The 24,555-nt window shown below is 42.1% G+C and overlaps 1 pseudogene; it reads left to right on the top strand.

The window, feature by feature from the left end:
• Positions 1–24,555, top strand: part of LOC117517018 — an 80,856-nt pseudogene that overhangs the window by 5,426 nt on the left and 50,875 nt on the right.

Raw genomic sequence — 24,555 nt, forward strand, 5'->3', positions numbered from 1 at the left:
AGCCGACTTCTCATGGCCTGTGGTGTGTATGGATACCCTGCTGGTCCCCTTCTTCTCCACAGTATGGTTCATGGGGATGTCAAACATGAGGGGTACCTGGTCCATGTTGGTGATGTGGTTGGGCTGGATCTTTTTTTCGGTAATCTTGTGTCTGCAGTAGGTGCAGAAGATTGCCATCTTTTCTTTGTAATCTGCTGGGAGTTGCTGCGCCATGGTAGTCCTCGCGTGGATAGAGAGCTGACACCTTTTCATAAAACGAAAGCACCAAAACGGACCTCCGTCAAAGTTTGCGATGTTCATGTCTTGTGCTATCGTTTTTGCCTTCAGCCAAATGGTGACTGTAGAGACGCTTCTCCCGGCTGTTCTTTGTTCAATGACCCATTGTTCGAGTTGGTCTTCTAACTGTGGCCACCTCGCTTTGTTTCCGCGGAAACTCAGTTTGTTTTTTTTTAACTTGGCGCAGTTCATTTTCTTGTTTCCTCCACTTACGTACCATAGATTCATTGATCTTGAATTCACTCGCAGCTGCTCTATTCCCATGAACAACCGCATAACTGATAGCCTGCAGTTTGAATTGTGCCTCGTAAGCATGTCTCTTCGCTGGCGCCATTTTCGGGGGTCCTTAGACAAGCAAATGTTTTGCAGGATACCTGTAGTATACGTACCGGAGGAGTGGCGGAGGTAAGTGTATGTACCACGGACTCTTCTCTGATTGGTTTATCGCTACCAGCGTACGTACTCTACGCTGCCAGCGTACGTACTTTACATATTACGTCCCTGTGTCAGCGGGAAATGGTCCGATATTCCGACGGTCAAGGACAACATCGTCGGTCATTTTTACAGGTTTTGGAAATCAGTGCGCACATAAGGCACACCGGCACCGCTGGACTGATAGTATTGCACACCGGGCATTTGCCCGCTGGCCTGATGGCCTACTGGCCTGCGGATTTTTTTTTTTTTTTTTTTACGAAGTAAAGCGAGCTGTGAGCTTTTCATCCGCGTTTTTTTTTTTTTTTTAGCAGCTACGACTCGTCCTCACCTCTTAAAACGCGGTGACAACAGCACGCCTGCACTGAGCTTTACAAAGACATTTTTATGCTTTTTCCTCCTATATTTAGAATTCTGAGCTGAGCCACTCCATATCTGCACGTTAAAACAGCTGATCCTCCGCAACGCGTCAACAACTAACACTATTTTCCACTCGAATGCACCTAAACTCTCTTCCTGAGGAGCGCATGATGTGAAAATGCAATAAAACTTTCTTACCTGTAAATCTGGTCATGTTTTCTGCATAAATAAATGTTATCCATTCTTTGTGCTCAAACACGAAAGCAGGGGCGAATCCAGATGGAATGGGGGCGTGGGGAAAGGATGTCCCCCCCAACAACACCCCTAGATTAAAGGTCCAGTTTTGAAGCCTTTTTTACTACAACTACTAATACTAGTTAAAATAATAATAATTTCAACAAGTAAAATTTTTAGAGAAAATTTAAATGTTAGAAAAATGTTAGAAAGAATTTAATAGTTACATTTATTAACAATGTAGGTTAGAAATTACAAGTTTTACTGTTACAATGCTGTCAACAGTTAAATATGAGGTCAAGAAAGAGGTCTTTATTTTACTTTTTATAAAACAAGTATATATTTTCATTGAAGTCAAGAAAGGGTGACTATAAAGTGAGTTTTGGCAAAACAAGTATCATTGTCATGTTGAGGTGGTAGAGGGTTGTTGTGGGCAGCTGGGGAAAGTAACTAAAAAGTAACTAGTAATCTAACAAAGTTACTTTTACAATTGAGTAATAAGTAAAGTAACTAAGTTACTTTTTCAAGGAGTAATCAGTAATCAGTAACTGGATTACTTTTTCAAAGTAACTGTGGCAACACTGGATACTGTATACGTATAAACCCTCCTATTGGTGCATAAACTGGTAGATCGGCCTTTTAGTCATGATTGATTGTGGCCTGGACCAATGAGGTGAGGGGCAGGCCAATTACCCCTCCATCTCGGGCCTCGGTTGGGCTACACAGTGTGCCAGTGCTGGACAGAGCGATAAGGATGGTGGCAAGAAGAGGAAAGGTGGCGCTGAAAGAGCCAGGGATCAGAAGAGAGTAGCCCTTCAGATGCTGCAAAATGTCTTAAAATAACAGACATGTTTGCTTCGCGTGGATGCGGAGCATCCACATCTGAGGCAGCCTCAGCAAGTAGTGGAGAAGAAGTTCAACAGGTGGATGAGGCGGGGACCACTACGGCCATGACGGTAAGTGAAGGTTAACTTCAGCTATTAATTGATGAACAGCAACCTAACTTGTTCATAAATCAGACATCTGTGTGTGAGAGAGACATTCTGATGGTCCGAAGTAAAGTGCTGTCTAACTGGGTCACTCAGATATGAATTAAGGTTGGATATTATTTTCGTTCGTGCTAACTCTACCAGTCACGTAACCTAGCCTAGCAATGTAACCTGTGCAAATGGTGTGCATGGCTAGCTACCATGCTGCCGCCACCAGGTTGTTTCTTTATTCTTTATTCTATTTGTGTGACGGTCGTGCGTCGGTCATACGAAGTATGCTGTTTTGCACAGTCTGCGGTGCGGTGGCGTGGTATAACGGCGTCCCTGTCTAAAATGTATTTTCCCAAGTCCTGGCATAATTTCACATTCCTAACATTTTACTTTAAATTGAGAGTCATTCTCTAAGTTGATTAGCAACACAAATTGGTAATAAAAGAAATCCTTGATGTTACTTGTAGCTTGTAGTGAGATAGACAACTTTCTCCATCTTGTGGCCTTTTTGTGTATTGCAGTTTCAAAAGTTCAATCCTTGTATCCAGTCATTGGTCCAGTCATTCAGTCATTTCTTGCTTTATATGATGAATTGTATCACACAAGTAATGATATATTATTTATAGTATAGCCTACAGTATTTCTATAACAAATGTTTTTATATCATTTCTATTTCTAAATTTAAGTAACAAGGCTGAATGAAATGACGGCTTATTATGTCTAAAAAGTAATGTGACCTACTGTCAATAGATCATACTTTTGATAAGCCTATGATAACTGTATTTCGGGAGAACTTTTCATAATGCTTCTTATAGTGTTAAAATGTATGTGTCTCCTGGTGCACATTGATCGGTTAAGGGACCAAAAAAAAAAAAAAAAAACACTGTCACAGCAGGCTTAATTTTTTCCCCCTTCGATACCTGGTGGTGGCCTGGTCTTGGTTAAAAATGCCCGGCCTGAAAAATTTCCCCAGTCCAGCCCTGCACACTGGATTATAGGGCGCACGGCTGATTTTTGTGAAAATTTAAGGCTTTTAGGTGCGCCTTATAGTGCGGAAAATACGGTAGTTTGGATTTTGGATTGTGTTGTCTATATGACTTCTCCGGCTGGGTGTTTCCTGCTTGGGCTTTATCTGTCCCTGTTTCTCTTGTCTGTCTCTCTTGGAGCTTGGTGGGGGGCGTTACACTCTGAACAGCTGGATTTTGGGGCATCCCTGGTTAAAGAAACACTATCCACAGATAAACTGGTCCGAGGGACAAATCAGTTCTTGGGGCTCCGCCTGTGTGGGGCGCTGTGCAGTCACGTCCGCAAAAATCACCAGTTCACCTAATCCTGATCTTACTGTGGTTCCTTCGTGTTATCACAATCATGCAGAAGTTTTCAGCAAAGCCAAGGCTAAATTGCTACCTCCACATTGAGCATATGACTGCGCCATTGAGCTCCTTCCAGGTGCCAGGCCCCCATGGGGAAAGTTGTTTTCTCTGAGTGCCCCTGAGCGCATTGCCACGAACGATTACATCCAAGAATCTTTAGAGGCGAGTTTGATTCGTCCTTCGTCTTCTCCCGCAGGGGCGGGGTTTTTCTTTGTAGAAAATAAAGATAAGTCACTCCAGCCCTGTATCGACTATCGTGGACTTAATGACATTACTGTTAAGAACCGTTATCCCCTGCCACTGATTGCTACCGCTTTTGAACTACGAGAGGGTGCCACAATCTTTACAAAACTCGATCTCTGCAATGTGTACCATTTAGTGCGGCTCAGACAAGGAGATGAAGGAAGACTGCTTTCAATACTCCCACCGGCCTTTATGAGTATCTAGTGATGCCCTTCGGCTTATCCAATGCACCCGCTGTGTTTCAAAGCCTGGTCAATGACGTTTTACGTGATTTCCTGAATAAGTTTGTGTACTTAGACGACCTTCTGATCTTTTCCCCGGATGAAGATGCTCACTCCCGACAAGTGCATTTAGTACTCCAGACTTTATAACACAACCGTTTACTTGTCAAAGCAGAAAAATGTGAATTTCATAAATCTACTGTATCATTTTTAGGATTCATTATTTCACCAGGGACAATCCAGATGGACCCAGAGAAGGTAGCCGCAGTGTGAGATTGGGCAACCCAAAGGACCGTAGGGAGGTCCAAAGGTTCCTGGGCTTTTCCAACTTTTACCAAAAGTTCATTCAAAATTTCAGTTCTGTGGCAGCTCCTCTGCATAACGTTACCTCATCCCTCCAGACCTTTCACTGGTCATTGGAGTGTGATGAGGCATTTCTGGTCCTAAAGAAATGTTTCACAGTGGCCCCTGTACTACTCCTCCCTGACCCCACCCGGCAGTTTGTGGTTGAAGTGGGCACTTCCGAGGTGGGGGTTGGAGCCGTTTTGTCCCAAATTGATCCTGTTGATAAGCGGTTACATCCCTGTGCCTTTTTGTCCAAAAATATTTACTCAGGCTGAATGCAATTACCACATCTGTGACAAACTGTTGGCTGTCAAAGTGGCCTTGGAGGAGTGGCGCCACTGATTGGAAGGGGCACAAGTACCGTTTTTAGTGTGGACTGATCATAAGAATCTTGAATACCTGTGCTCAGCTAAACGGCTCAATTCCAGGCAAGCTTGGTGGTCAATTTTCTTTAGTCGTTTCAACTTTGTATTATCGTACCGGCCCGGGTCTGAAAACGGCAAACCTGATACCCTCTCCCGACGGGTCTTCCTGTCGGGAGAACCGTCACCACCTGTTACCAGCTTGCCCACATCCTGCTTCCTCTCGGCACTCACCTGGGACATTGAGACCAAGGTCCGGTCCACAGCACACAACGTTCCCGTTCCTCAGGGTTGCCTTCTGGGGAGGCTGTTCGTGCCAGATGCATTACGGGGGTGGGTGGGGGGGGGTCATTTGTTGGGCTCATAACACTCGTTTTGCTTGTCATCCAGGTATCAAAAACATTGTTACTCTCATCCGGGAAAGTTTTTGGTGGCCACAATTACTCACTGACGTAACTGAATATATCAGGGCGTGTCCTACAGTTTGAGTTCAGTTTGAGTTTGAGTTTAAGGAAGATAATTTTAGAAATTTTTAGATTTTGTTTTTGAAATGGCATAAACAAATTAAATGTGTGAAATAAGTGTTCCAGTATATTATGGTTAGAGGTTCGGGTGGGACTGAACCATTGCAGGCAATAGACCCAAATGCAGGGAGCTGGACACGGAGAAGAGTACAAAGGAAAATGTATTTATTTATAATAAAAAAAGGTGCTGGACTGGGGTGCCTGCAGTGTGGAGAGATGGCCCACCTGGTGACATGGAGCTGCAGGATCCTGAGCCAGTCTTGAAGGATAATATCAACTAAGGTTTCAGGGATCAGGACCAGGTGGAATGCTTGCCTCTGAGACCAGGAACTATGGGGAATAAATACACACAGCGTGAGTGAATGCACTCGTAACGCTGGAGCCTCAAAACAGTCACAGATCATAAAAGGTTTAACACAGGTTGTTTCAGAGGTCAGGAAATAAAGTTCTCTTCTTAAGTTCCCTGTTCAGGAATTGTTCATAGCTCATAAGTTGTATCCAAAGGTCAGAGGTCAAGTCTGCATGTTGTAAGGCCGTTCCAATTAAGCAGGATTTGATACAGCTGGGTTCTCAATTGTTTGATATCAGAATTCATGCGGTTCTTAGGAAGAGTTCTTGGAACAGGTCTTTATGATAGCACAGTCACAAACAGGACGAGTAAGACCGGAATCTCAGAGAAGGAGGAACTTAACTGGCGTGTAGTAGAGAAGCACCCTGCACCAAGAGCTGAGCAGTTCCAAAGTGACGTTGCTGTACAGGTAGTGAGAGCCAGGATCCAGGTCCACTTAGGAGCCGTACCTAGCTCCTAGTACCTAGCTACCCAAAAAAACTGTCAAAAAAGACAGTTCACTCTAATACGGGAATTAGAGGGAAGGCCAGGTTACCTGAGCTTTTTCTGCGGGACACTTTGGCGTCTTAAGCGTACAACTGGAAGACGCAGTCAAGGTCACAGGGCGGCATTCAGGTGTGATCCTCTTGGAGACTGCTTGGATCATCGAAGGTGGCTCTGGAAACTGGCAAGGCAAAACGAGGCAAGCAAGGCAACAGACAAACATGGCACACAAGTATCTGGCAAGACATGAACAGAAAGTCAGGGTTTAAATAGTCTATCAATAATCAGTCACTCATCTGATCCAGGTGTGAAACAAAACTGAGGGCCCCATCTATTGGAGAAACTAACACATGACACTGGAAAAACACGGAAATCTTGACAATACTGTACTGACAATACAGGGAACTGTATGTGTATATGCACACAAACTGCCATCAGTAATCATTGTAATGTTGTGTGGGCCGCCCGAAGAGGAGGTACTGCTGGCCCAACACCAGAGGGCGCCCTGCCTGTCGTCGGGTTTCAGGCACCAGAGGGCGCAGTCGCCACTGGAGTCCGCCAGGTGCTCGGAGCTGACAGCTGTCACACATCATCATTCATCACATCACATCCATAAAAGCCTGGGAGAGACACCATAACTCTGCTGAGTTATCAGCTTACCCATTAGGTAATCAACTCAGCCGTTCTGTGCCGTACGCACAAGTTTTTGCAGCAGAGCTTTTTGCAGTCGTAACCTTTTTGTACACTTGCAGCTTGTAGCCGAGTTTGTGGAAGTTGGAAGGAGTTGGCGTACCCACGCCTCACTCCTGACTTGATTAGTTACATAAGGCACTGCATGTACTCTGAGTTCCTGTGTTTGGAGGTGGAGGTTTTTCCCTCAGGAAGGAACTGTATTTTTGCTGACTGTTTGCTGGGTGTACACACACCCACCTTTAACCTGTGTCTGTTCCTGCCAGCAGTACCGGATCTGACAGCTGGAAGCAGTGGCTACCTGGGGACTCAGGACTTGGCGGCTCCGGTGTGTTGCAGGTCTCCGTTGGCGGTGGAACTCTCTGGATAGGCGTCTCCTACCCTCGGGCCTGCCCACGCGTCAACTTTTGTGTAAATTGATTGACAGACTAAAAGCATATTTGGTTGTTGTGCACATTTGCAGAATAAACTGTTATTTATTCGGACTTCCTACTGGTCGTTCATTATGCCCCCTGTCGTGGGTCCGTGTACTTCACTTTCCCAACATGTAATTTCATCTGTCCTGCTTCTTGTCTGCACTGAACATGTCATCAACCACAAATAACATAACATCTGCAAGTAATCACTGACTGGACTAAAGGTTTTGACATTTATATGAGGTAGCATATAGTCACTACTCATGTCAGACTCATAATTTAAACCATACCTTCAACGTATTTAGCCATGAAAAAAAAAAAAAACTGAGAAAAATGCCAGGTGCTGTATGTTATCTCCAAAATCATAATAAGGGCCAGTGAAGCCCTAATTTAGGGTCATGTTGGCATCTTAACATGCAAAATAAAGTAAAGGCAGACAGGCCTGTTACAGTACTGATGAAACTTAGAGGCCACCGCTACTTGTTTTAGAAGTATATTTCTTTACTTAATTATACAATGTGGTGGGTACAATTCGGCTAATCAGGTAACAGCTGATTCGCAAAGCTAATGTGTTTGCTGGTTAGCTTTTAGCTAAATTTGAAACCATTAACAGACCAATTAGCTTCAACTAAATTTAGTTCCTCAAATTTTAAGTCAGTTGTCAGATCCCGTTATTATTTTTTTAGATACACGCGGCACACCCTCACCCTCCGATGAGTGTGTTTGTGTACTAAAAACCAGCTCTCCGTCTCTGGGGTCCGACCTTCGTGTCTCCACGGGTATTACCCGGCAGGGCTGCACAAAGGCTGTTCAAGCTGGTGGCGAGGAGATTCGTCTAGCCGCTCACTGCCTCCATCCGGACGTCCACCCCGCTGACGCTGATCTCACACCCCGGTCGAATAGCCTCCTCTGGAACCAGGATACGAGCCGGCCACGCCCGTTAACAGCAGCTCTCCTCTTATGGATCAGGGCTCTTGGAATGTTGCTAGATTTTGAATTTAGTGACTCGTACAGCGAGTCCCCAGGATGCGTTAATTTCATTAAAAACCAGACTAACCTTTTAGATCACTTTTGATGTTGTACACCCAATAAACTTTAGCTTTTACACCTTAAGAAGCATCAATAAATCCAATGTCCGAGCCTTAACACTTAACTGCATGCTTGGAAATTTATTGCAGGTTTTGCAAGTGCCGACAACATAATCAAAATAGGTTATATGATGATAATTTCACAACAGTAATTCAAGTATAATCAAATAATGATTGGCAGAGATTTTTGTTTTTTAATTCAATAATGCTGTCTGATCTTACTCTGACTGGACTGGATTAATTCTTAACAATTTTTCTAGGAGTGAGGGAAGGAGGTTTTTGATGTTAAAATCCCCAGTTTCGATGAACTTGATTTCCTCTTCATCAGCTATTAGTTGTTAGCTGACCACGATCCTTGTGTGATGTTGTAATCCTTCAGAAATTAATCCACATAAGAGTTTATTCCTTCTTCAATCAACCAAAAGTTGATCTAATCCATTCTGGTATGCTGTGATGTTCCTTGAGAGAGAAAACGTTGAAACTTCCTCACTCAGACTTAAGGCCAGTGATTATTCTCCAATGCTCTGCTACTCCATGACTGGACGGCCTGAGTGGGAGTTGAAAACTCTCTCAAATAATCTCTTATGTCTCCAATCCTCTCACTCCACGATTCCAATTGCTGATCACAAGATGGTCAAGTCTTGTGATCTCCTCGTAGCAGGGGAGAAGTGCAACAGCACCTCTCCCTGGAAGAATAACCCCGTTTCCTGGTGTTTTGCAGCTTATATATGAGCTTGACTCTGGTTGTTCTTCAGATGATCTTGGTTACCATGGGGACGATGGTGACTCAAAACCTCCTCCCTTCTCCATCCCTTACTGGAAGCCATCTGCGCCCTTTGCCAGTAACTTATATTTCTCAAGTTCCTCTTTTCTGTTAACACTTCAGCTTTTCTAAGAATTCATTCTTTTAAATCATGTCTTTAGAATCACATCAATCATATTAAATCATTTCATTACAACTCTCACATAAAAAACAATTCATATGATCATATACAAACATTTTCATTCCTTATATTCATTCATATTTTATCACATCTTAATCATTTCAGTTGTTATCATCAGCTTCTCTTGCTCTGATGGCGACATCACTACCTTCCTCTTCTTCTTCTGACTCTGCCTAAGAACAACTTCTTCAGTTCCTCTTTCTCTCTAACTGCAATGAAAAACACTTCTTCACTTCCTCTTTCTTCTGACTGCAATGAAAAACAACTTTCTTCATTTCCTCTTTCTCTCTAACTGCAATGAAAAAACAACTTCTTCACTCCTCTTTCTCTGACTGCAATGAAAACAACTTTACTTCTCAGTTCCTCTTCTCTCTAACTGCACCCTTTATGAAAAACAACTTCTTCAATCATTCATTCCACTTATTTGTAACATACTTTTTCTAATCAACTTGTTGGGAAAGTGTAGGTACACGACCCACAACGGGGGGCGCAAATGAACGGACAATGGAGGAAGTCAAATAACAACACTTTACTGTTGTTGAATGGGCACAACAAACACAACAGATTACAACAATAGACAAAACGCCAAATCAACAAAAGGTGTCGTGTGGGCAGGCTCGAAGATAGAAGACGTCTGTCCAAAGCAGAACGGAACCACACGATTCCTCCACCACCAGACCCCGGGAATACTGGAGCCGCCAAGTCCCGAACTCCCAGGTGGCCACTGCCTCCGCGTGTCGGACCTGGTACTGCTGGCGAGGAACAAAAAAAACAATTAAATGTGGGCGCGTTTGCACCCAGCAATCCGCACGGCGGGAAAACTACCTCCACCTCTCGTTGGAAAAAAGAGGTCTGCTATACAATGCACAAAAGTAACAAAGGTTACTGTCGAAGATCACACCAGTCAGCTGAGGAACGTTACCTTCCAGGTAGAGCGGATATCTCGGCAAAGAGAGGTGGAGGACGTCGTCCTGCTGATGTACCCCTGCTGATCAGATGATTGGTAACAGCTGTTGCAGGTGATGCGTGACAGCTGTCACCCTGGCTTCTCCTGTGAGGCGGCTGCGCCCTCTGGGCTGGAGCCCGCACTCCAGACAGGGCGCCCTCTGGTGGTGGGCCAGCAGTACCTCCTCTTCTGGCGGCCCACACAACACAAACTCTTACTTTATTACATTAATAGTTCATTTAATATACTTGTTATGTTAGAATCATCCTTAGATATTACTTTTAACACATTAATACTTCATTTGATCATACTTGGTCATTTAGAATCATTCTTAGACATATTCCATCTCTTCACCACTGAGTTCATTCCATGGGCCTCCCCATCTGCAATGGAAAAGTCGGTATGACCTCACTTACTCCAGGAAGTACCAACCACTGTTCAGTTTAATCCAACAACATGTGTATTAATCCCATGGCACGTATTATATTCCAAGATGAAAACAAGCTGAAAGCAAGCTTAAAGTCATCTTTCTTGACACAGTGAACATTTCAGTTAAATGGTCAAAACATTTGTAATCCCTAAAATCATTCATATTTGTTCCTGTTGAAACTTGTACACTAATCTATGACAAACCGACACATCACATGAAGACAAGTGTTACCTTGAGGAGATGGAGGCGAAGGAAGTCTGAGTAAATGCATTAATTAGATTATTAGAATTGATTTCCATGTGTAATTTTTTAATTCTTATAAATTTATGACCTTTTGTAGTTGTGAATAAAAGAAGTTGAATGAAACCCCCTGTTTAATTTCACATGTTCATATCATCTGATATTCACTGTTAAACCTTTTTTGGGAGCTTCCATCCTAACGTGACAACCATATTAAGAGTTAAACACTTAAGGCCTGTTTTACAACCCCCCACCACCACCACACACACACACACACATGCACACACACACACACAAACAAACAAAAGAGCCAGTGTCAAATTCATATAGTAAAAGTTTAATTGTTAGGTGTAGCTTTAGCTTAATGTTTCAGCGGCTTGGCAGTGTTAGATAATATCTGTGCTAAGTCCTTATTTTATGTTAGTTATCAAGTGTTTGCTTTTGCTATTTGATTGGAGTCTCTGGATCTGGTTTAACGTTTAGACATAAGAGTTTGAGAGCCAGTAAAATTAGAAAACGTGAGACTAAACTACACACATTGTAAACGCTATATTGTATAAAAAGTGCTGTATGACCCATTTTCCTGGGCCTTGTCTGTGAGGGTCCCGGTCCGGTTTCATTGTGATCTTTACTAAATCCAAAAGGAGGAATACAATGGCTTGGTTTTTGGAAAGGGGCAGTAAATTACATAAAGGACTGGGTAGAAATTACAGCAGTTTCGCATTATGTAGACTTGTGCAGTGGTGTCAAAAGTACACACATTGTTACTTAAGTAGAAGTATAGATACTGCAGTTTAAAAACACTCTGGTAAAAGTATCAACTGACTTCTTTACTCAAGTAAAAGTGAAAAAGTATGTGCTCCAAAACCTACTTAAAGTATAAAGTATAAAGTAACCTTTAAAAAAAAAAAAAGGTAGATGCCACTATATGAATTGAAAGCTTAATTTAAAAACTGATTCATTCTACATGTGGCCCAAGACCCAAAACCCAATATCAATCAATCAATCAATTTTTTTATATAGCGCCAAATCACAACAAACAGTTGCCCCAAGGCGCCTTATATTGTAAGGCAAGGCCATACAATAATTATGTAAAACCCAACGGTCCAAAACGACCCCCTGTGAGCAAGCACTTGGCTACAGTGGGAAGGAAAAACTCCCTTTTAACAGGAAGAAACCTCCAGCAGAACCAGGCTCAGGGAGGGGCAGTCTTCTGCTGGGACTGGTGGGGCTGAGGGAGGAGAACCAGGAAAAAGACATGCTGTGGAGGGGAGCAGAGATCAATCACTAATGATTAAATGCAGAGTGGTGCATACAGAGCAAAAAGAGAAAGAAACAGTGCATCATGGGAACCACCCAGCAGTCTACGTCTATAGCAGCATAACTAAGGGATGGTTCAGGGTCACCTGATCCAGCCCTAACTATAAGCTTTAGCAAAAAGGAAAGTTTAAGCCTAATCTTAAAAGTAGAGAGGGTGTCTGTCTCCCTGATCTGAATTGGGAGCTGGTTCCACAGGAGAGGAGCCTGAAAGCTGAAGGCTCTGCCTCCCATTCTACTCTTACAACCCTAGGAACTACAAGTAAGCCTGCAGTCTGAGAGCGAAGCGCTCTATTGGGGTGATATGGTACTACGAGGTCCCTAAGATAAGATGGGACCTGATTATTCAAAACCTTATAAGTAAGAAGAAGAATTTTAAATTCTATTCTAGAATTAACAGGAAGCCAATGAAGAGAGGCCAATATGGGTGAGATATGCTCTCTCCTTCTAGTCCCCGTCAGTACTCTAGCTGTAGCATTTTGAATTAACTGAAGGCTTTTTAGGGAACTTTAGGACAACCTGATAATAATGATTACAATAGTCCCAGCCTAGAGGAAATAAATGCATGAATTAGTTTTTCAGCATCACTCTGAGACAAGACCTTTCTGATTTTAGAGATATTGCGTAATGCAAAAAAGCAGTCCTACATATTTGGTTAATATGCGCTTTGAATGACATATCCTGATCAAAAATGACTCCAAGATTTCTCACAGTATTACTAGAGGTCAGGGTAATGCCATCCAGAGTAAGGATCTGGTAGACACCATGTTTCTAAGATTTGTGGGGCCAAGTACCATAACTTCAGTTTTATCTGAGTTAAAAGCAGGAAATTAGAGGTCATCCATGTCTTTATGTCTGTAAGACAATTCCTGCAGTTTAGCTATTGGTGTGTGTCCTCTGGCTTCATGGATAGATAAAGCTGGTATCATCTGCGTAACAATGAAAATTTAAGCAATACCGTCTAATAATACTGCCTAAGGGAAGCAATGTATAAAGTGAATAAAATTGGTCCTAGCACAGAACCTTGTGGAACTCCATATAACTTTAGTCTGTGAAGAAGATTCCCCCATTTACATGAACAATTGTAATCTATTAGACAAATATGATTCAAACCACCGCAGCGCAGTGCCTTTAATACCTATGGCATGCTCTAATCTCTGTAATAAATTTTATGGTCAACAGTATCAAAAGCAGCACTGAGGTCTAACAAACAAGCACAGAGATGAGTCCACTGTCCGAGGCCATAAGAAGATCATTTGAACCTTCACTAATGCTGTTTCTGTACTATGATGAATTCTAAACCTGACTGAAACTCTTCAAATAGACCATTCCTCTACAGATGATCAGGTAGCTGTTTTACAACTACCCTTTCAAGAATTTTTGAGGAGAAAAGGAAGGTTGGAGATTGGCCTATAATTAGCTAAGATAGCTGGGTCAAGTGATGGCTTTTAAGTAATGGTTTAATTACTGCCACCTTAAAAGCCTGTGGTACATAGCCAACTAACAAAGATAGATTGATCATATTTAAGATCGAAGCATTAAATAATGGTAGGGGCTTCCTTGAGCAGCCTGGTAGGAATGGGGTCTAATAAACATGTTGATGGTTTGGATGAAGTAACTAATGAAAATAACTCAGACAGAACAATCGGAGAGAAAGAGTCTAACCAAATACCGGCATCACTGAAGCAGCCAAAGATAACGATACGTCTTTGGGATGGTATGAGTAATTTTTTCTCTAATAGTTAAATTTTGTTAGCAAAGAAAGTCATGAAGTCATTACTAGTTAAAGTTATGGAATACTCAGCTCACTAGAGCTCTGACTCTTTGTCAGCCTGGCTACAGTGCTGAAAAGAAACCTGGGGTTGTTCTTATTTTCTTCATTAGTGAGAGTAGAAAGATGTCCTAGCTTTACGGAGGGCTTTTTTATAGAGCAACAGACTCTTTTTCCAGGCTAAGTGAAGATCTTCTAATTAGTGAGACGCCATTTCCTCTCCAACTACGGGTTATCTGCTTTAAGCTACGAGTTTGTGAGTTATACCACGGAGTCAGACACTTCTGATTTTAAAGCTCTCTTTTTCAGAGGAGCTACAGCATCCAAAGTTGTCTCAATGAGGATGTAAAAACTATTGACGAGATACTCTATCTCCCTTACAGAGTTTAGGTAGCTACTCTGCACTGTGTTGGTATATGGCATTAGAGAACATAAGAAGGAATCATATCCTTAAAACTAGTTACAGCGCTTTCTGAAAGACTTCAGACAGAAGGGAGTTTTCAGGGCATACTGTTAAGTCTTCTATTCCATACCATAAGTCAGAACAAGATCTAAGATATGATTAAAGTGGTGGGTGGACTCATTACTTTTTGAGCAAAGCCAATAGAGTCTAATAATAGATTAAATGCAGTGTTGAGGCTGTCATTCTCAGCATCTGTGTGGATGTTAAAATCGCCCACTATAATTATCTTATCTGAGCTAAGCACTAAGTCAGACAAAAGGTCTGAAAATTCACAGAGAAACTCACAGTAACGACCAGGTGGACGATAGATAATAACAAATAAAACTGGTTTTTGGGACTTCCAATTTGGATGGACAAGACTAAGAGAAAGCTTTCAAATGAATTAAAGCTCTGTCTGGGTTTTTGATTAATTAATAAGCTGGAATGGAAGATTGCTGCTAATCCTCCGCCCCCGGCCCGTGCTACGAGCATTCTGACAGTTAGTGTGACTTGGGGGTGTTGACTCATTTAAACTAACATATTCATCCTGCTGTAACCAGGTTTCTGTTAGGCAGAATAAATCAATAATTGATCAATTATATATCATTTACAACAGGACTTAGAAGAGAGAGACCTAATGTTTAATAGACCACATTTAACTGTTTAGTCCTGTGGTGCAGTTGAAGGTGCTATATTATTTTTCTTTTTGATTTTTATGCTTAACTAGATTTTTGCTGGTTATTGGTAGTCTGGGAGCAGGCACCCGTCTCTACTGGGATGGGTAATGAGGGGATGGCAGGGGGAGAGAAGCTGCAGGAGAGGTGTGTAAGACTACAACTCTGCTTCCTGGTCCCAACCCTGGGATAGTCACGGTTTGGAGGATTTAGAAAATTGGCCAGATTTCTAGAAATGAGAGCTGCTCCATCCAAAGTGGGATGGATGCCGTCTCTCCTAACAAGAACCAGGTTTTCCCCAGAAGCTTTGCCCAATTATCTATGAAGCCCACCTCATTTTTTGGACACCACTCAGACAGCCAGCAATTCAAGGAGAACATGCGGCTAAACATGTCACTCCCGGTCCGATTGGGAGGGGCCCAGAGAAAAAAACAGAGTCCGACATTGTTTTTTGCAAAGTTACACACCGATTCAATGTTAATTTTAGTGACCTCCGATTGGCGTAACCGTGTGTCATTACTGCCGACGTGAATTACAATATTACCCCCCAACACCACCTGCACGAAAATGTTTCAATTCTAGAAGCTGTGAAATGCAATCGGGACTATTCCAGACGATAAACTGCAGTGAGTGCAGCATCCATTTAGTGAGAGAAAAAAAACACATTAAAATTCATTCCAGTAGTATTCTGCTCTTACTAGGATGCAGCAGTTTTCTAGTTTGGCAGATAGTTCTGGAGGAAATCACTGAAGAAATTAACACATTGAAAATATGGTTTGACCGAAACAAACTGTCATTAAACTTAAATAAAACAGGGATGAAATGGAGGTGTAAGAGTCACTAGGTGTCACAGGAAACACTTATTTATTTCTGTATGTATGTATGTATGTATTATTTATTTTTGTATGTTCATGTTAGTCGCTTTTTATATTTTATTTCTGTTGTGTTTCTATTCAGGTTCTTTTTGTCTCTTTCTCTGAAATTGTATATAATAATCATTAGATTATTAACATATAAACAAAAATAAATTTAAGAAATATTACAATTTGAAAACAAATGCACCCGAACGTGAAGACAGCTGGAACTGCTTCATGCTAACTTTTAACATTGAAAATGCCATAGACATGCTAACGCGTTAGCGTCGCTCCCGTTTTTTAAGTTATAAAATACATCTATCAACTGTTTCAGAAGACCATAACAGGTCGGTTTAACATAGAAAAGGTAAATAATACTCACAGAAGTATGCTCTTTAGGGTTTTAGTGGGGGGAAATTAAGCGAAAGAAAGAAAGAATAAATTAAACAATAGGTCGAAGCATTGCTTCAATCTGCGAACCACTGCTTCGATTGGTTCAAAATCCATTCCTTTATCTTCATTGATCCAGTTTCTGATATAGCAATTATGTTAAATATTTTTTAAATTGACTTAAATATTCTTTAATGTTGTTAAGTTTGCATACAGACTTCTGCTGTTGAATGGATATTGATAATTTGTTATCCGTTTTATGATGCCGATTAAACTGTTCATCTGTATAATAGCAACAACTGTCATTGATATTTGAGAAGAAATTATTGTCCGGGTCTATATCGTGCTCCAAGTCCAGTACATTGTGGTCTGTGTATTTAAATGTTCTCAGTTCTATTTTTCCATGATCAGCAATCCTGTGAGTTATATCCTTCTTGTCTCCAGATGTAGATGATGTAGTAGATGAATAGGTTCCTCTGGTCTGTGTCATGGTGTTGTGATGTGTTTGTGTCCTCATACCTTATTGATCGTATTTGTCCAGTTCCTTGATGTTCCTGATTACCATACCTTAGCTTGTTCTGGTGTTCCATTCAGTTTGATGAATGTTTTGCAGTTGGATGTCCAGGTCTGTTGAATTTTTCCATGCTTTTTTTAAGAGACGAGCTTTCCTGGCGAGTCTGCGTTTCTTTTGGTCAGATGTTCATTGATGAATACGTTTGTTCCTTTGAGTTTCTGTCCGTTTTAACAATGCCACTTTGTTTTCTGTTGACAAAACCTCATTATAACAGCTCGCTTGTCTCCATCCTCTCTCCTGGGCAGGGGGTGGCACGCTTCAATGTTTTACAGTCCATTTGAATACCTTTAGATTGCAGGAAGTCAGCCACCTGTTGTTTCACTGACCTGGCCTCCTGCTCACTGGCCTCCCCTCCGCTGTCTTCTGACACCACCCTGCATAGGATCGAGTTTAATATGAATTCCTGTAATAATAACGTTGTTCATCCTTGTGTACTGTTCCAACTCCGCCAACACGGTTCTCCAGGTACACCAGACGCCGGTCTTCTCAGCATTCTGGATCCGGAGAGCCTTCACTTCTTCCACCAGCTCATAATGGATTTCTGCTGCATTTTAAACAACAGAGATTCCTCAGACAAAAGTCCAGGGACTTATTGATATCGTCTCCCTCCTCCGCCGTCAGTGCCTTCTTCGGACCCATGGTCAGATAAATCCGCGCTGGTACCTCGGTAAAGCCGCGCCGGTGGAACTGCGCTGACGCCTCGGCTTCAGGTGGAGCCGCGCCGGTGGATGTGCGCTGACACCTCAGCACCGCACATCCACCGGCGCTGAGCCAAGAGTAACGAGGCTGTTTTAAAAATGTAAGGAATAGAAATGATACTTGTGTGAAAATGTAATGAGTAGAAGTCAGAAGTAGGCAGAAAAATAAGTAATGGAGTAAAGTATAGATACCTAAAAAGTGTACTTAAGTACAGTAACGAAGTATTTGTACTTCGTACTTGACACCTCTGGACTTGTGGTTATCAAAGCTAACTTTAACACAGTTGTTGCAGTTGTAATTCACATTTTCTCAGCCTTGGCATATAGCTGTTTTTTCAGAATCTTTCTGAGGACCTGCTGAATGTCTGCTCATCTGGTGAAAAAAATAGTATATCAAAAATATATACAACATGTTCAAGAACTCAAATAAGGCATCATGACATAAGCTTGGACTAAAGCCAGGGTGTTGATAAGACCAAAGGCCATCACCAGATATTCATAATGTCCTGTGGGAGTTCCCCCCCCATTCATCGACTTTCCTTGATTCTGGTCAGGTTTCACACATGGAGCTCCATCTTGGATAAAATATAGTAGTACTGAAATTGCTCAAATGTCTTGTTCGCCACAGGTAGGTGACAATGATTCTTCATTGTTATGTTATTAACCCCTCTATACCCTATGCATGGCCTCAAGGTCTTATCTTTTTCTCTACAAAAGAAAAAGTCACACGTGCAGATGAGCAGGAAGGACAAATTAGGCCTGATTCCAGGACACTGTCAATGTATTCTCTCATAGCATCAATGTCAGGGTGAAGTAAAGAGTATGATGCCCTTGGATGGAAGGGTTCCTGGGAGCTAATCTATGACTCAGTGATAAGGGCAGTGTTGAGGATGAATGGTAGCCTTGGCTTTATTAAAAACCTGATGTAAATCATGATAGCAGGGAGGGACTTTGCACATGCCCTGGACTCTGAAGGCCTGGGGGGTGTGGAAATGGTTGGTTGGGAGGTGAGTTTTCGATTTTAGTAGTGTGACGAGAGCAGCCCCACCTAAGTATTTGCCTCAGGCCCATCAATCTGTGGCAGAGGTAGGACAAAGTCATTGTCAAGTCATCAATCTGCAAGTCCCAAGTCAAGTCTCAAGTCATAATGACCACCAACTGTTTGCAAGTTGACTTGAGACTTGCTGATTCATGACTTGAGAGTGACTTCGTCCCACCTCTGATCTGTGGGTTGTGTGTTTTTAACCAGGGGAGACCGAGAACTATATGTTATGATGGAAAACGTGCTCAGAATAGTCACAGCAATGAAAATAAGGTAAGCTTGTTTTTGTAAATGACTTGACAGATGGGGCAGCTACTAGCCTCCAAACACTGAACTAAAGGGATGCGTTTCAGGTTTAGCTCTTGGGTTTGCCCATTGTCAACAAGATTGTCATCTGCCCCTGAGTCAATCAGTACTGGGGACTCAATTTCATTTTCGCTATTGATGACTTTGAACTGAGTAGTAGGGCTGGATTTGATTTGTCAAAAATTGAATAGCGAATGCACATTTGAGGGCAGCATGCTGCCTTTGTGAAAATTCATTAAGGTATATCTTATATTATATTCCAATTCTAAGGTGGAACTATGCCAGTATACAAAGGTATATCTAAATATCTAAAAAGGAAGAGTAAAATAGAAGAGTAGAAAAGAGTAGAATAGAGCCACTTAGGTGCCTGGTCTTGAGGACCAGGGATGGTAGGTTAAAAGGTGTTTTTATCCCATGGGAACTCTCCCTACCCACCCAAGAAGCTCAAGAAAAAGGTATATACAGTGAGGAAAATAAGTATTTGAACACCTGGGGTTTTGCAAGTTCTCCCACTTAGAAATCATGGAGGAGTCTGAAATTTTCATCTTAGGTGCATGTCCACTGTGAGAGACATAATCTAAAAAAAAATCCGGAAATCACAATGTATGATTTTTTAAAAATAATTTATTTGTATGTTACTGCTGCAAATAAGTATTTGAACCCCTACAAACCAGAAAGAATTCTGGCTCACACAGACCTGTTAATTTTTCTTTAAGAAGCCCTTTTTTCTGCACTCTTTACCTGTATTAACTGCACCTGTTTGAACTTGTTACCTGTATAAAAGACACCTGTTCACACACTCAATCAATCACACTCCAACCTGTCCACCATAGCCAAGACCAAAGAGCTGTCTAAGGACAGCAGGGACAAAACTGTAGACCTGCACAAGGCTGGGATGGACTACAGGACAACAGGCAAGCAGCTTGGTAGAAGACAACAACTGTTATGATTATTTATTAAAAAGTGGAAGAAACACAAGATGACTGTCAATCTCCCTCGGTCTGGGATTCCATGCAAGATCTCACTTTGTGGGGTAAGGATGATTCTGAGAAAGCTCAGGACTATACGGGAGGACCTGGTCAATGACCTGAAGAGAGCTGGGACCACAGTCACAAAGATTACATTAGTAACACATGATGCTGTCATGGTTTAAAATCCTGCAGGGCAGCAAGGTCCCCCTGCTCAAGCCAGCACATGTCCAGACCCGTTTGAAGTTCACCAGTGACCATCTGGATGATCAAGAGGAGGCATGGGAGAAGGTCATGTGGTCAGATGAGACCAGAATAGAGCTTTTTGGAATCAACTTCACTTACCATGTTTAAAGGATGAGAACAACCCCAAGAAAACCATCCCAACTGTGAAGCATGCGAGTGGAAACATCATACTCTGGGGGTGCTCTTCTGGAAAGAGGACAGGACAACTGCAGCGTATTGAAGGGAGGATGGATGGGGTCATGTATTGCAAGATTTTGGCAAACAACCTCCTTCCCTCAATAAGAGCATTGAAGATGGGTCATGGTTGGGTCTTCCAGCATGACAATGACCCCAAACACACAGCCAGGGCAACTAAGGAGGGGCTCTGTAAGAAGCATTTCAAGGTCATGGAGTGGCCTGGCCAGTCTCCAGACCTGAACTCAATAGAAAATCTTTGGAGGGAGCTGAAACTCCAAACCTGAAAGATCTAGAAAAGATCTGTATGGAGGAGTGGACCAAAATCCCTGCTTCAGTGTCTGCAAACCTGGTGAAAAACTACAGGAAACGTTTGACCTCTGTAATTGCAAACAAAGTACTGTACCAAATATTAACATGATTTTCACAGGTGTTCAAATACTTATTTGCAGCAGTAACACAAAAAATCATTAAAAAATCTTACACTGTGATTTCCAGATTTTTTTTTTTTAGATTATGTCTCTCACAGTGGACATGTACCCAAGATGAAAATTTCAGACCCCTCCGTGATTTCTAAGTGGGAGAACTTGCAAAATCGCAGGGTGTTCAAATACTTATTTTCCTCACTGTATAATACAGTATAATAAGTAATAAGACATAAGAAGGATAAGACATTACAGGAGAAGATTGTTATCAAACACAAAGGAACCAACTATTTTGTAAGCTACGATGAACGTTGCTAAGGCCGGCTAGATAAGCTAATGTTAGCTGTTAGGTATAACTAATTGTACCCCACTCCTCCAATGTTGTGATTAGCACTTTTGCATTACAGAAACAATGTTGTGGAATGCTTCCTGCCTGGTCCTGTCTGTGTGGTGTTTGCATGTTCTCCTCCCCATGTTCACATGGGTTTCCTCAGGTGCTTCTTCCCACTTTGAAAGACATGCAGGGTAGGTGAACTGGTGACTCTAAATTGACCATGAGTGTGAATGGTGAATGCATTTGTCCTTCTATATGTGGCCCTGTGATAGATTGGTGTCCTGTCCAGGGTTTACTCTGCCTCATGTCCAATGACTGCTGGGAGGGGCTCCAGCCCCACCATCCTCTGTGCCCCTTAAGCGGACTACGTGGTGAAAAAAATGAATGCGATTTTAGTTAATACTTCTCTCCCAGCTACCCAAAAAAGTAACCATGAAAGGTTTGTAGACATTAATCTGTCATGTTGTTCTTCTCTAGTTGCCATCCTGGATGTGAATGAATCTGAGGGACAGAGAGTGAAGGACACGTTTGACAAAGTCTACCCACAGGAGAAAACACTGTTCATCAAGTGTGATGTTGGCTCAGAGAAGGAGTTCAAAGGTAAAAATCCAAAAATTTCAAGTGCAATTATGTTTCTACCACCTTTACTGATAGTAGAGTAGGTGTAGGACCTGCTTGATTCTGTGTGTGTTTGTAGTACATGTGTACACAATATCTTAGGAAGGACTGTGTATGTCTCTCTCTCTCTCTCTCTCTCTCACTCTCTTTTGTAAGATCTTATTAAATCAGACCCTTAGTGTATTAAGATGAAACTGGGTTCAAAAAGGCACCACACAAAGGGTCCTATCTCACTGGGATGCGCCAGCCTGTGAACAGCAATTGCGAGAGACATCACTTGATTTCACATGGCGTTCAATGGATGGCGCTTTACCCTCCCTTCACTTGTAGGGTATTACCAGTGTTGCGCCTGGATTTTGAATTTTTCAAAGTTGGTGAGGTGACAAGACCCTCCCAGGATGCTCCCAAAGCCATTGCTGGTGTCATTCGCACTCTGAATCAATCAATCATCAATTTTTTTTTAAGCGCCAAATCACAAAACAGTTGCCCCAAGGCGCTTTATATTGTAAGCAGGCCATACAATAATTATGTAAAACCCCAACGGTCTAACGACCCGAAGGACATATCCTGATCAAAAATGACTCCAAGATTTCTCACAGTATTACTAGAGGTCAGGGTAATGCCATCCAGAGAAAGGATCTGGTTAGACACCATGTTTCTAAGATTTGTGGGGCCAAGTACAATAACTTCAGTTTTATCTGAATTTAAAAGCAGGAAATTAGAGGTCATCCATGTCTTTATGTCTGTAAGACATTCCTGCAGTTTAACTAATTGGTGTGTGTCCTCTGGCTTCATGGATAGATAAAGCTGGGTATCATCTGCAACAATGAAAATTTAAGCAATGCTTTCTAATAATACTGCCTAAGGGAAGCATGTATAAAGTGAATAAAATTGGTCCTAGCACAGAACCTTGTGGAACTTCATAATTAACAGTCTGTGAAGAAGACTCCCCATTTACATGAACAAATTGTAATCTATTAGATAAATATGATTCAAACCACCGCAGCGCAGTGCCTTTAATACCTATGGCATGCTCTAATCTCTGTAATAAAATTTTATGGTCAACAGTATCAAAAGCAGCACTGAGGTCTAACAGGACAAGCACAGAGATGAGTCCACTGTCTGAGGCCATAAGAAGATCATTTGTAACCTTCAACCTGTCCTATCAACTTTCCTTTTTCGCAGCGTTCATCCTTGATCCAATATATATATATATATATATATATATATGTGTGTGTGTGTGTGTGTAACGGTCCTTTTTATTTTTTTCAAAAACTATATGGATTTCATTCATATGTTTTTACGTCAGACATGCTTGAACCCTCGTGCGCATGCGTGAGTTTTTCCACGCCTGTCGGTGACGTCATTCGCCTGTGAGCACGCCTTGGGAAGGAGTGGTTCCCCCCCCTCGTCGGATTTTCATTGACTGGAAATGGCGGAATGAAAAGGACTTTTTTTCCATCTGAATTTTTTCTGAAAATTTAAGACCCCTCAACTTTCCTCACTGTATATATATATATTTGTCATGTACTGTGTGTTGTCTGGTTTACTGCCATGTTTAGTTTAGGTCTTTGTTTCATTTTTGTGCTGTTTAGGCTTTGTTAATTATTGTTTGATTACCATATTTTCCGCACCATAAGGCGCACCGGATTATAAGGCGCGTCCTCAATTAGTGGGTACTTAACCCTTACATAAGGCGCACCTGATTATAAGGCGCATGCTAAAACATATAGTCTACAAAAAAAAAGGTCACGGAAGCAAAACAGTGAGTTTATTTGAATTTTATTCTAGTATCTAGTATCTACTATTGTCACGGAAGCAAAACAGTGAGTTCATTTGAACGTTTTAATAACTTTGAACTACTGATATTTAAATACTCACATTATTTTTTATTATGGTTCTGTCACAAAACCATCGAAGTCCTCATCTTCTGTGTCTGAATTGAACAGCTGGGCAATTTCGCCATCAAACATGCCAGGTTGCCGCTCATCATCCCTCTCATCATCGTAGGAGTCAGTCTCATTGCCAGGTGGCTGTTCAGCAATGATGCCGGCTTTCGCGAAAGCTCGGACAACAGTTAAAGCAGAAACCTAAGCCCAGGCATCCCCAATCCATTCACATATGGTGGCGTAACTTGCCCGGCGCTGCCTCCCCGTCTTAGTGAATGTGTGTTTGCCGTCTGTCATCCATCGCTCCCAAGCCGCTCGCAACTTCACTTTGAACGCCCTGTTTACACCAATGTCCAGTGGTTGGAGTTCTTTTGTTAGTCCTCCTGGAATGATGGCAAGCTCCGAATTAGTTTTCTTGACGTGGTTTTTCACAGTAGCAGTGAGATGGGCGCGCATGGAGTCGCAGATCAACAGGGATGGCGATGCGTGGAAAAAACCATCCGGTCTCTTTACATACACTTCTCTCAGCCACTCACTCATTTTCTCCTCGTCCATCCAGCCCTTTTGATTGGCCTTAACGATGACTTCGGCTGGAAACGTTTCATTTGGCAGCGTCTTCTCTTAAAAATTACCATGGGTGGTAGTTTCTCTCCCTTACCATGGCAACCAAGAACAACAGTGAAAGCCGACTTCTCATGGCCTGTGGTGTATGGATACCCTGCTGGTCCCCTTCTTCTCCACAGTATGGTTCATGGGGATGTCAAACATGAGGGGTACCTGTCCATGTTGGTGATGTGGTTGGGCTGGATCTTTTTTTCGGTAATCTTGTGTCTGCAGTAGGTGCAGAAGATTGCCATCTTTTCTTTGTAATCTGCTGGGAGTTGCTGCGCCATGGTA

The sequence above is a fragment of the Thalassophryne amazonica genome, chromosome 9 (genome assembly GCF_902500255.1).
Source record: "Thalassophryne amazonica chromosome 9, fThaAma1.1, whole genome shotgun sequence".
Classification (NCBI taxonomy): domain Eukaryota; kingdom Metazoa; phylum Chordata; class Actinopteri; order Batrachoidiformes; family Batrachoididae; genus Thalassophryne; species Thalassophryne amazonica.